The 12,745-nt window shown below is 36.7% G+C and overlaps 2 non-coding genes across 2 annotated transcripts; both read left to right on the top strand.

Annotated features, from left to right (window-relative positions):
• The first annotated feature begins 254 nt into the window (after positions 1-254).
• Trnac-gca (transfer RNA cysteine (anticodon GCA)) lies at positions 255-326 on the top strand. Its single transcript has one exon. It is a non-coding gene; the product is annotated as a tRNA-Cys (tRNA).
• Positions 327-11,800: 11,474 nt separating this feature from the next.
• Positions 11,801-11,883, top strand: Trnal-uaa (transfer RNA leucine (anticodon UAA)). The gene has a single exon. It is a non-coding gene; the product is annotated as a tRNA-Leu (tRNA).
• The last annotated feature ends 862 nt before the right edge of the window (positions 11,884-12,745 follow it).

Genomic DNA, 12,745 nt, shown 5'->3' with positions numbered 1-12,745 from the left:
ATTTACAAGACTTAATATCAAATCAGATTAACTTGCCATTTTGGAACAAATACTCTCTATTCTAATACTGTATTCTAACGCGAAAGAGAAAGGTGACTGAATAGTTAAAGCGAACAGAAAACGCCAATGTCATAAAAGATGAGGTAGGCTGACCATCGGAATGCTGCCTGTCGAATGCTCATCACATAACGAAATTTGTTATTTATTTTTAATTTTCTAACAGTAACTTGTTTTTCTGACCATTGTTGTGTAATGGGGGTATAGCTCAGTGGTAGAGCATACGACTGCAGATCGTAGGGTCCCCAGTTCAAACCTGGGTGCCCCCTTCAAACATAAGAGGCATTGGTGCCATTTCATAGATTGAGTTTATAAAGGGCATGAAATTATATCGAGATATCTGGATATAAATTAATTAAATAATCATCCTAAGCTAAATCAATTGAAAATGCGCACACCGAAGGAGAATTACTTCCTTTAAATGAGAAACGATTTCCTTGTTTAACAAGAAATTCAATTACTGTCGTATCGATGTTGTTTATTTTAATTTACATGACCAAGCATCAGATCAGATTAACTTGTCATCTTATAACAAAAACTCTCTATTTTAATCTATAACATGTCATCCAATCATGCAGTAGATGGCTTCATACTACCAGCCATCGACATCACTCCAACGCAGCCCTGTCTTGGTTGTATATCCGGAAAAAAGGCAGAGATCCCCTTTTCGTGTCGGTAGGACAAGAGCCTATGAAGTCGGACAACAAATTCATTCAGACGTATGTGGCCCTATGCGCGTACAGACAAGAAGCGGTTTGCGTTTCTTCATAATTTTCAATGATAACTTCAGTGGATGGCACACAGTCTACTTTATGAAGCAGGAGTCCGAGACAGCAGATCTCTTCATACCAAATGTGGCACCACACAAAACCGAACATACCACACTTGCGCATGTTTGGAATCACAGCATATATTCATATTCCGAAAGCTGACGGCAGCAAGCTAGACTCCAAGGGCCTCAAATGCTTCTTCGTAGGATACTCCCTTACCCAAAAGGCATACCGTTTCTGGCACCCTGCCACTAGAAGGGAAAAAATCAGCCGGGAAATCATATTCGACGAGCAACTTCACCCCACACTAGATTATACTATTTATTATACTATAATTACTACCCCATACTATTTTATAAAATTCTTAGTACCTACACCCAAAGAAGACCAAAAACAGGTCCCCAAATAATACAAGAGAAGATGTAATGCCCCAGGTTGCAGGGGTAATTGACATTGATCCTGAGCCACCATACGCGCCTATTCCGTCAGACGTCTCAATCCAAGTAGATATCCCAGTTCTGGAGAAGGAACCCAATGCAACTCTACCAAACGACAGCATATCAGTATCTCATGCTGAACAAAACCTGGTCCCTCTCTCGACTACCACCTGGTCGTACACCTATTAAGGCACGATGGGTATTCAAAGCCCAATGTACAAGGTTCATCCCCACGCTACAAAGACAGGCTGGTAGCCAAAGGATTCTCTCAGCGTTACGGGATAAACTATGGAGAGACCTTCTCGTCAGTTCTTTAATACGACACACTTCGAGTCATCCTGTATTTTGTTGCTGTTCACAATCTGAAACTGTCTTAACTGGTTGTAAAGGCTGCTTTCCTCTATGGGCAGTCAAACGAAGAGATCTATTGACAACAACCGGAAAGGTTTGTTCTGCGGGACAGGAGGATTTGGACTGTCGTTTGCACAAATGCTTATAACGCCTTAAACAGGCATATCGAATATGGAATCACACTTTCGACACTTTCCAAAGGAAATTTGGTCTTCGTCCAAGCGCTTCTGATCGAAGCCTGTATTTACGTCATCATCAAGGGGAATTTCTGTCAGATCGCCAGAAAAGAACGTTGTATCTATCACAGCCCGACCACATCCATAAAATTCTTCGCTTACTTAAGAGGAAAAGGGAAGCGCCAACGATATTTACTCTCTTCACACTTATCACCGATGCGCTAGCTACACATTGAACCTGCTTTTGAAAATTGGAAACCAAAAGTGAAAAAAACTAAAGGAATCCACAGAAGAAAAACTGAAATTCTTTGTAACAAACAAAGCAGGAGCTCCAAGTCATCCTATGTCTTTGAAGCCAAATTGTTAATGTTCATCATTCTTACTGCAACGCGCTGGAATGCTTTCTTTGATGCAGTTGAAAGAGTTAACTATTTTATGAAGAATAAAAAACAAGATTTGAAGTATGTTTTCGAGCGCTTCAAAATCCAATACGGAGAAAGATTGCACCAAGGAATATGTGACGACCATGACGCTACTAGTAGAAGCGCTAGATGTCTTTCAATCGGACTTGACAGTGTCCACAGGATACCTACTTCAAACATCAACTATTTTGAAAAAGAAGACCATTGTTTTAAAAGAAAACGGTGGTATCTTTCATTGTAAATCATATATTTCTTCTATTGTCAGCACTGGAAACTCCTTTTTCTCGTGTCTTTGAAGACGGTGAACTAGTTCTCTCTGCACTTGCTCACATGAACATCAAGCTGAATTGGTTAGTTGAGACTGGCAAGTCATCTGCTATAAAAAACTTGTGAAGAATTATTAAAGTTTCGCTCAAGAACTAGCTTCGGGTAAAAGTCTCGCCATGTATATTATTATTTTTCATATCAAAAGGAAGAAATTTTCTTTCTGTCACTCAGCGTTTCAACTTCTAAAGATAATTGCGGTGAAGTTGTTTTTTCTTAGGAGATCTTTCAAATGGTACATTAAAATTGATATTTATTAAATATGACGCACCATTGCCTTCTCGGCTTCGGTCGAAAACCTTTTCAGTGCCGAAGGAAGCATTTTCAGCCCAACGAAAATCGTCTTTCCGATACAAATTTTGAAGAAATGTTGCTTTGAAAAGCAAACAACGATTTGGAATACGAAAAAAGAATAAAGGAAATGAAAGAACAATATACTGTTAATGTATTTCTGAATATTGACTGGTCTATCGAAATATTACCTTGGTAATAGCTTTCAATCCTAGATTGCGTTGATAAAAATAAAAGTATTGGTATCAGTAGTGTGTGCAATACTTGAAAACAGTATCGCGATGTTTTTTTGCGAAAATTTATTACCACGATACCGATACTTCTACGAAGTATCGCTTCCCATCCTAGTTGAAGGTTAAATATTTGTTGCATCGGAAACTAAATATATTGCTGGTGAAAAGTCCCAGGAAACGGGATTCGAAGGCTTTTGTAAGACATAAGTTCCAAAACAAAGATTGGTTCAAACATGATGATTTAATTTTTTACAGTTTTTTTTTCAGGTTTTGTTACAGTTTAATTTTTACAGCATGTGTAAAGTATAATTGTATTGCAATTCATACTTTTAAAAAAGCACAAGGTGAAATATCACATTCAGTCGAGTTGCCACTCCACACTGCACATCTTCTTCTTGGAAGCTTCCCAGAACGCAGAAATCGTATCGTTGAAGAATACAGAGGCAGGTCACCGGGCGCTGGTAAATTTTTGAAGAATATGCCAATATCTTATGGACGAACACCGCTATCAAGAAACTGGTTTAGCATTTACAGATCAGGTTCTTCGGGGCCCAGGCTAACATGGATCAGTTGCCGTGCATTCAGAAGGGCTGTTACTTCGGCGACGACTGTTTTTAAGACTCGACGGTGACTAGCCGATTCCCTATGCCAAATTTCATGGAACAGGATTGCAGAGTTTTGAGTTTCTTCGCACTCTTCCAAATGCGGTCTATGTGGGTGAGAAAAATGTCATTCGATTAAGTAACAAACAACCTGGATTTTTCCGTATAGTTTGGTCATTTTCTACAAGACCTGGCGAAGTTTTTGCCGGCTGTGACCAAGTTGGTAGCATTATCGCTTGGTCTTTGGTAAAACAGAGAAGCAAAGGAGAAATTCTTGCACGCTGAATCCGTTGAGATGTATGGCGTACCTTTGGCGATACTCAGTCCCGACTGCATGTGGTAATCTCTATACCATAGTGTATACAGTAACCTTGGTGTGCAGGTAACATCGCTGAAACGATGAGTTCTATTTCGAACTATTTCAGTATTTGGGGACGAATCTATCAATTGAGTTGGTATTTTATTGGACACAAGGAATGACCCGTTAGCAGTGGTACGGAACACCTAAAGGATTTTTGCCGCACCGTCATATGCAATAAAGGTGGAGTAAAAAACATTGAAGATCAAACTATTTTCAGGTTCAGGATTTCATTAGACTAATAACGTAATGGATGTGTATGGCACAAGGGGCTATTAATAAAATGACAAACCCAATCAAATAATATGCGATAACTCAAGCATGCACCTTCAACCATACTTGGTGGACATCTTGCGGCATGTATTTTTCATATCGAGCATGCAATCCGATAAGATAGATTCGTACAATGAATAGTACATATTCCTGGAACCCAGCTAACTCCGAAGAATGAACTGACTACGAAAGAAAGGAATTTTGCTGTCATTTGCTATTTTCTTGACTGTAAACGCGTTGGAGGATCGAACTCACGTCTATATACAGAGACGAAGTGTCCAATGGTTTTTGTTCGAAATTAGCAGATCGGCTTTACACACATTCCCCATAAGAAAGAGTGTTAACCCAAACCCTGTCCCAATTCGCTTTTTTACCCTATATAATAATACTAATACGAATTTATTATTTTATTTTTAGTTTTTGGTTTTATTAGTTTTTTTCTTTTGTTTCTGTTGTTTGCGTAGAAAATAAACTGAGCGAAGGTGGAGAAAGTTTCAGATCTTGGGATGATCAGGACATGATAGCTACCCTTAGTTTTTTATCTTTAGAGGAACGAATCCGTCCGACATTCGCTGGTAAAAATGTAATGTGAATAATCATAATATAACGCTAAATTCTTCGTATTCACTTGTTTTCATAGTGAACACTCTTTAATTAATTCATTCGCGCTGTGTTTCTTATCTTAGATTGAAAACCATGCTCTATAAGACAAATGATTTCCGTTGGTAAACTTTTTAAAATAACGTTTTAACTGCGCTGCCCATTCATTGGAGGTTGGACCATAAGCTAGGAAACATCGTTAACCACAAGGATTATATTGGTTGCAGATAGAACCATGCCACGTCGAAAAATCGTTAAATGAATTTTATTTCCTGGTAGATTTAGGAATAAATCAATTTGAAAAAGGTAAGAAACAATAAAAAAAATAGCAAATGACAACAATCATATGTTCTACCTTAATCTGTTCAATTTTTTGCGTGTCTCAGTGGACAATTGGATTTCTAAGCTAAGATTCCAATTAAGTAAAATAGTATTAGTGAACACAAGGTTCACCGTGTTGTTAAGGCGCCAGACTTAATTGCTGTCTCTGTATAGGGACGTAAGTTCGATCCTCATATCTGGTAACCATAAGTTTGCTACAATAGACGACTAACGCTAAATTTTATCTATATCCTGGTAAATTGGATTTCTGTTATTAAATCTTTCGCAACCATGTGCTGATAATACTTTACACAATTATTTGATTGCTGAAGATATATTAATTGATTAGCCTAGATGTTAAGGCACCAGACTTAAGTTTTCGTTTCTTCATAGCTACGTAAGTTGGATTTTCACACGTTGATCTTAAATGTATTGTTTAACGGTTGTGTACAACTGGAAAGAAAGAAAATTTCTTTGTAGCAGCTATTACTGCTACTGTTACTGATTTTTAGTGTACCATGTTGGCCGACTGGTTATGGCGCCAGACTTAAGTTCTGGTTTTTGTATAGAGCCGTGAGTTCGTTTATCACACCTGGTAACCACTAGTTTGTAGTCACGAGAATGGTAAATGACAGCAATCTTCTCTTCTATCGTAGTCTGTTCATTTTTTTTAGTGTCTCATTGGACGATTGGAATTCTTGGCTAGTACTCCAATTAAGTAAAATAGTGTTATTGAACACCAGGTTGGCCGAGTGGGTAAGGCGCCAGACTTAAGTTCTGGTCTCTGAATAGAGACGTGAAATCGATCCTCACACCTGGTCACAACGAGTTTAAAGTCAAGAAAATAGCAAATGACAGCAAAATTCCTTTCTTTCGTAGTCAGTTCATTCTTCGGAGTGAGCTGGGTTCCAGGAATATGTGCTATTCATTGTACGAATCTATCTTATCGGATTGCATGCTCGATATGAAAAATACATGCTGCAAGATGTCCACCGAGTATGGTTGAAGGTGCATGCTTGAGTTATCACATATTATTTGATTGGGTTTGTCATTTTATTAATAGCCCCTTGTGCCATCCACATTCATTACGTTATTAGTCTAATGAAATCCTGAACCTGAAAATAGTTTGATCTTCAATGTTTTTTACTCCACCTTTATTGCATATTACGGTGCGGCAAAAATCCTTAAGGTGTTCCGTACCACCGCTAACGGGTCATTCCTTGTGTCCAATAAAATACCAACTCAATTGATAGGTTCGTCCCCAAATATTGAAATAGTTCGAAATAGAACTCATCGTTTCAGCGATGTTACCTGCACACTAAGGTTACTGTATACACTATGGTATAGAGATTACCACATGCAGTCGGGACTGAGTATCGCCAAAGGTACGCCATACTTCTCGACGGATTCAGCGTGCAAGAATTTCTCCTTTGCTTCTCTGTTTTACCAAAGACCAAGCGATAATGCTACCAACTTGGTCACAGCCGGCAAAAACTTCGCCAGGTCTTGTAGAAAATGACCAAACTATACGGAAAAATCCAGGTTGTAATCGAATGACATTTTTCTCACCCACATAGACCGCATTTGGAAGAGTGCGAAGAAACTCAAAACTCTGCAATCCTGTTCCATGAAATTTGGCATAGGGAATCGGCTAGTCACCGTCGAATCTTAAAAACAGTCGTCGCCGAAGTAACAGCCCTTCTGAATGCACGGCAACTGATCCATGTTAGCCTGGGCCCCGAAGAACCTGATCCGTAAATGCTAAACCAGTTTCTTTATAGCGGTGTTCGTCCATAAGATATTGGCATATTCTTCAAAAATTTACCAGCGCCCGGTGACCTGCCTCTGTATTCTTCAACGATACGATTTCTGCGTTCTGGGAAGCTTCCAAGAAGAAGATGTGCAGTGTGGAGTGGCAACTCGACTGAATGTGATCCATGTGATCCATACAATGGAACGGACATTTCCAGTCGCTGCCAACACCAGGGTCATCTGAGGCAATTACTTCTCATGTCACTTTGACAAAAGATGGTGTGTTTTCATTGTACGATTATAGCACTTGGTCAGTTTAATGTTTTAAATTCCCTAATTCCTCATAATTATTTTTTCTGTTTTACAGTACGAAGGCAAAAGGAAAAAAGGGCAAAAAGACAACAGGCAAGGTCTTTATAGAAGGATCACGACGCTGATCGAGGTCTCGAGCACGATTAGAGGCGCGATTAGGGGTTTCTTTTGCCTTTGTCAAAGATACTGAACAAAGTGGCTACGTTTTCTCTGAATGCTGTGTAAAAGCACAGGTACAAAGGATGATTGCAACCAATGTAGTGTTTGCGATTCATGGATCCATAAGGCCTGTTTCTTCATAATTCATATTATATTTTTCTGAGGTTTTCCTACAAACATTCATTGCGATTCCATAATATCACACAAAGTGTGATTAAAAAACCAATAATGGAAAATAATAAATATTTGTCGCATTAAGAATCAATTTTTCAATCCTTTGGTTCCCATTCCAACATCTTACGACAGAGCCACTGCCATCGTAATTTTTATGAATGATACAATTCGCCATTACCGATTACATGAATATTGTCGCATAATTTTTATAAGATATGCAACATCCATGTAGAGGAAGCTTACACAAGTCTGTCATTCTGTGTCATAGAATGTTTAAAAGTATCTCACAAAATGAAACAATTAGGCAAAGCAATCTGTTCATATTCTACAATTTGAGTTGAACCATCAATCTTCGGGTTGACAATCCAAAGTCCTACGACTATACCACCGCTTACATATTGAAGCAAGAAAATATAATACTTATTACTTAATATTTAGTACGTGGCGTGCTATCCCAAATTAGCGTCATGGGAGCTAATGTAAAGAAATATAAGAATTGCTATCCCCCATTAGATAAATATTGTCACATGATTTTCACAAAATATTCAACAGCCATATAGAGAAAACTTCAAAGAATCTATTGGTCCTAATGTTTTTGATATTGTTTTAGTTTAAGGTATCTTTAGCGATTTAAAAATATCTCATAAAAAGGGGATAGTTCAAAAATTTGGAAAAAGAAATTGTAGTGCCCAGACGGTATGGAACCATTCTCCTATAGCATCTCGAGCAACACAAAGTTGAAAAGCGTAATATGTCCTCTAGTATGTAGTCTGCTGTCCCAAATTAGCGTCATGAGACCTTATGTAAAAAACATAAAATTGCAATTACCGATTAGATGTATAATTTCGCATGATTTAAATAAAACATTCAATAGCCATGAAGAGAAAACTTAAACGAATCTTTTGATCCTAATATTATTGATAATGTAGTAGTGTAAGGTATCTATAATGATTTACAAATATCTCATAAAAAAGGGAAAAATACGGGAATGAGGAAAACGAAACTTGAAAATAGTGCCTTGACAGTATAGAACCAATATCGTTTACGGTGGCAATCATACGTCTTACAACTATGCTATGGTTGAGGAAATATTGTTAAAAAGCATAACATGTCTTGTTGTATGTAGTTTGCTGTCCCAAATTAGTGTTACGGAAGCTTGTGTAGAAAACATAAGAATTACAATCCCCCATTAGATAAATATTTTCACGTGATTTTCCTAAAATATTCAACAGCCATGTAGAGGTAACTTAAATCAATCTATTGATACCAGTATTGATGATATTGCTTTAGTTTAAGGTGTTCTTAGTGATTTCAAAATATCTCATCAAATAAGAAAAAATTGTAGTAGATGTACCATACGGTATAGAACCGTTAGCCTTTTGGTTGTCAATTCAACATCTTACGATTATGCTATGGTGCAAAATAAAATGCTAAAAGCATAAAGTGTGCATTTCAGTATGTAGAATGCTGTCCTAAATTAGCATCACGGGAGCTTATTTAATAAATAAAAAAATTTCAATCACCGATTAGATGCATATTTTCACATGATTTTCATAAAAATATTCAATAGCCATGTAGAGAGAACTTAACTGAATCTGTTGTTCCTAATATTGTTGATATTGTAGTAGTGATTTAGAAATACCAGTGATTTAGAAATGGAAAAATGAGGATTATTAAATTTCAAAATAGTTCCTTGACAGTCATAGAACCATTACCCTTTAGGATGGTAATCAATAATAAAATGGTTAACAAAATTCATTTGATAAGCATAACATCTCTTTTTGTAATTAGGCTACTGTCCCTAATTAGCGTCATGGGTGCTTATTTAAAAACATAAGAATTTAAAGCATTAGTTATAGGTATCAGGTAACAGCCCTGTAGTGAAAATTTAAGCGAATCTATTAATAGCAATATTTGTTGATATTGCGTTTGTTAATTAAAAATAATAAATAGATATTAGCACATGAGCCGCAACGGGTTTTGAACCACAAACCTTCGAGTTAGTACTCCAATACTGTATGACTAGGCCACTGTTGTCTACTAATAAATACACAGCCTACCATCGTTGTTTGCTTTATAGTCTGCTGTCCCAATTAGTGCCATTGGTGCTTCTGTAAAAAATATGGAAATTGCAATCACAGGATAGATGAATATTGTAAGCTGGCTAAGGTGCGAACTTTCCGATTTATAAACGGAATTTAGGCGAACCCTGTGATGTCCATATTAATTGGAAAAATGTTAGTTTTGGATGATTAAAATGAATTAACTATCTCTCTTGAATAAGAAAGAAAATCGTATGGTTTAAAAAAATGAGCTGAAATGTATAAAGAATGAATTATAATCGGTCGCTATACAGGGTGGAACCACCGACTTTCAAATTTGTTTGCCAAAGCTTTATGGCTGTGCTATGAACATGTTACAATTACTTCGTATACAACTTATCCTTAGTCTGCTGTCCAGATTTGGCGTCATGGGAGCTGTTGGAAAAATATATCACATTATTTTTTGTTTTTTACCGTTGAACCTATGGTCTATTGGCTACTTAAAGAGCGAAGTGTTTAATACGATCTTAAAAATCAATACTTTATGTGTTTGGGGTGAGTTTCGATCACAAGTTACCAGGCCAGAAAAATTGATGTCTCGTTTTGACAGCTCATTGTTTTGGTTATTGAAACATACATTTCGCTATATTTTTTTATTGCACCTTCTTCGGTGTCTTAAGCTATTCGATTCAGAATTAAAAACTGAATCGAACGAATAAATTAGTTTGGAAAAATAAGACTGATCAGATTAACATAAGTGTCCAATGGTTTTTGTCCGAAATTAGCAGATCGGCTTTACACACATTCCCCATAAGAAAGAGTGTTAACCCAAACGCTGTCCCAATTCGCTTTTTTACCCTATATAATAATACTAATACGAATTTATTATTTTATTTTTAGGTTTTGGTTTTATTAGTTTTTTTCTTTTTGTTTCTGTTGTTTGCGTAGAAAATAAACTGAGCGGTAAGATGGAGAAAGTTTCAGATCTTGGGATGATCAGGACATGATAGCTACCCTTAGTTTTTTATCTTTAGAGGAACGAATCCGTCGGACATTCGCTGGTAAAAATGTAATGTGAATAATCATAATATAACGCTAAATTCTTCGTATTCACTTGTTTTCATAGTGAACACTGTTTAATTAATTCATTCGCGCTGTGTTTCTTATCTTACATTGAAAACCATGCTCTATAAGACAAATGATTTCCGTTGGTAAACTTTTTAAAATAACGTTTTAACTGCGCTGCCCATTCATTGGAGGTTGGACCATAAGCTAGGAAACATCGTTAACCACAAGGATTATATTGGTTGCAGATAGAACCATGCCACGTCGAAAAATCGTTAAATGAATTTTATTTCCTGGTAGATTTAGGAATAAATCAATTTGAAAAAGGTAAGAAACAATAAAAAAAATAGCAAATGACAACAATCTTCTGTTCTATCTTAATCTGTTCATTTTTTTGCGTGTCTCAGTGGACAATTGGATTTCTAAGCTAAGATTCCAATTAAGTAAAATAGTATTAGTGAACACAAGGTTCACCGTGTTGTTAAGGCGCCAGACTTAATTGCTGTCTCTGTATAGGGACGTAAGTTCGATCCTCATATCTGGTAAACATAAGTTTGCTACAATAGACGACTAACGCTAAATTGCATCTATATCCTGGTAAATTGGATTTCTGTTATTAAATCTTTCGCAACCATGTGCTGATAATACTTTACACAATTATTTGATTGCTGAAGATATATTAATTGATTAGCCTAGATGTTAAGGCACCAGACTTCAGTTTTCGTTTCTTCATAGATACGTAAGTTGGATTTTCACACGTTGATCTTAAATGTATTGTTTAACGGTTGTGTACAACTGGAAAGAAAGAAAATTTCTTTGTAGCAGCTATTACTGCTACTGTTACTGATTTTTAGTGTACCATGTTGGCCGACTGGTTATGGCGCCAGACTTAAGTTCTGGTTTTTGTATAGAGCCGTGAGTTCGTTCATCACACCTGGTAACCACTAGTTTGTAGTCACGAGAATGGTAAATGACAGCAATCTTCTCTTCTATCGTAGTCTGTTCATTTTTTTTAAGTGTCTCATTGGACGATTGGAATTCTTGGCTGGTACTCCAATTAAGTAAAATAGTGTTATTGAACACCAGGTTGGCCGAGTGGTTAAGGCGCCAGACTTAAGTTCTGGTCTCTGTATTGAGACGTGAGTTCGATCCTCACACCTGGTAACAACGAGTTTAAAGTCACCTGGTAACAACGTTCTGGGAAGCTTCCAAGAAGAAGATGTGCAGTGTGGAGTGGCAACTCGACTGAATGTGAAATTTCACCTTGTGCTTTTTTAAAAGTATGAATTGCAATACAATTATACTTTACACATGCTGTAAAAATTAAACTGTAACAAAACCTGAAAAAAACTGTAAAAAATTAAATCATCATGTTTGAACCAATCTTTGTTTTGGAACTTATGTCTTACAAAAGCCTTCGAATCCCGTTTTCTGGGACTTTTCACCAGCAATATATTTAGTTTCCGATGCAACAAATATTTAACCTTCAACTAGGATGGGAAGCGATACTCCGAAGAAGTATCGGTATCGTGGTACTAAATTTTCACAAAAAAAATCGCGATAGTATTTTCAAGTATTGCACACACTACTGATACCAATACTTTTATTTTTATCAACGCAATCTAGGATTAAAAGCTATTACCAAGGTAATATTTCGATAGACCAGTCAATATTTCAGATATCCCCGTTTTTGGGACTTATGCTTTGATTTACCAATTGATCATTTTGAGTTTTTTGCAACCAATAATAAAAATACATTAACAGTATATTGTTCTTTCATTTCCTTTATTCTTTTTTCGTATTCCAAATCGTTGTTTGCTTTTCAAAGCAACATTTTTCAAAATTTGTATCGGAAAGACGATTTTCGTTGGGCTGAAAATGCTTCCTTCGGCACTGAAAAGGTTTTCGACCGAAGCCGAGAAGGCAATGGTGCGTCATATTTAATAAATATCAATTTTAATGTACCATTTGACGGATCTCCTAAGAAAAAACAACTTCACCGCAATTATCTTTAGAAGTTGAAACG

The sequence above is a fragment of the Daphnia carinata genome, unplaced genomic scaffold (assembly GCF_022539665.2).
Source record: "Daphnia carinata strain CSIRO-1 unplaced genomic scaffold, CSIRO_AGI_Dcar_HiC_V3 NW_026453127.1, whole genome shotgun sequence".
Classification (NCBI taxonomy): Eukaryota; Metazoa; Arthropoda; class Branchiopoda; order Diplostraca; family Daphniidae; genus Daphnia; species Daphnia carinata.
Note: the sequence above shows the minus strand (reverse complement) of the source record. Positions and strands in the feature narration are given on the sequence as shown.